Genomic DNA, 1,549 nt, shown 5'->3' on the forward strand with positions numbered 1-1,549 from the left:
TTTCTGGGACCCATTTGGGTCCAGACCCATGGCGGCAGTCAGAGGTAGGGACGGGACCCAAGGGAGTGCAGGGGTAGCGTTAACCCCGGACCTTAAGACGGTCCAAGCCCAAGACCCCGTCCTCAAGGCGGTCCCGAGTGCAGTGACTGAGGGAAAAAGGGTAGTGTAGTGTCCGCGTATAAATAACACACGGACTGCAGGAGAACGGTAATAACAGGTGTTTACTGAACAGAGGGTATGCTGGAACTAACTGTACAAATTACTACACGGTGTTATATACAGGTGTGGTCACTACTGGTACTGCAGTATACAGGGGCTGTAAAAGATAGTTCCTCTCTTAAAAAAGGTACATACATTACAATTCCTCCCCTTTTAGATAAACAGTACATAACATTCATTTAACAATTAAAAATAACTAAATACAATTACAATTTTCTTTGTACTATATACATCAGCTGAAAGTAATCATTTATAAATTCAGTCTTTGAGGAGGCTTCCTGATCCTGTCTGGATAGCGCCTTGCTCGAGTATCCTGTTCTTGCGGCGGAGTCGATTCTGGCTCATTGTCATTGGTTGGTTCGTCAGCTTCCAATACCACTGATTCTGAGGTAGACGCAATCTGTACTTCGGGTTCATCACCAGGTGCGTATGATCGTGGCATGGGTTTGACTTGTTCCTGTGACTCTAGAATCTGGTCAGCATGGTGTCTCACGATGCTCTCTCCAACGTGCTCTCGCCAACGTCCACTGTGTACATTAGTGGTCCCTGCCGTGTGCATATCATTCCTGGCTGCCATTTTTCTGTTCGGTAGTCGCGGGCCAAGACTGGTTGCCCTATCTTGAAGCTCCTGGTTGGCTTCTCATTGATGTGCTGGAATTGCTTATTCTCAACATCTCGTCTTATGTTTGGTTTGAGCAAATCCAGGCGACCTCTTAACCTTCGGTTAAAGAACATCATGGCTGGAGCTTGGTTGGTGACTGCATGTGTCGCATTCCGGTAAGCAAACAAGAAATTATCCACCTTGTGTTGCAGTGGTATGTTGTCGTTATACATCGCCTTTATTGCTTTTTTAAAGGTTTGAACAAACCTCTCAGCCAATCCATTTGTGGCTGGATGATATGGGGCGGATGTGTAATGCTTTACCCCATTATTCCTCAAAAACCTCCGGAAATCCTCGGACACAAACTGTGGTCCATTGTCGGAGCAAATCTGTTCTGGCAAGCCATTCCTGGCGAAGATGGTCCGTAGGACTGCAATAGTTTTCTCTGTGGTGGTGGTGGACATTTTGATGACCTCTGGCCATTTCGAATGTGCATCCACGGCGATTAAAAACATTGAGTCCACAAATGGACCAGCAAAATCAATGTGTACCCATTGCCATGGAGATGAGGGCCACTCCCATGGGTGTAGTGGGGCCTGTGGTGGAGCGTTTTGGACTTTCTGGCATCCTGTGCAGCTCTTGGTCATTTCCTCGATTTCTTTATCGATTCCCGGCCACCACACAAACGCCCTGGCTAGGCTCTTCATTTTCACCCCTCCCAGATGACCC

This window comes from Somniosus microcephalus, chromosome 2 (assembly GCF_052327205.1).
Source record: "Somniosus microcephalus isolate GS21.2 chromosome 2, FLI_Smic_1.0, whole genome shotgun sequence".
Taxonomy (NCBI): domain Eukaryota; kingdom Metazoa; phylum Chordata; class Chondrichthyes; order Squaliformes; family Somniosidae; genus Somniosus; species Somniosus microcephalus.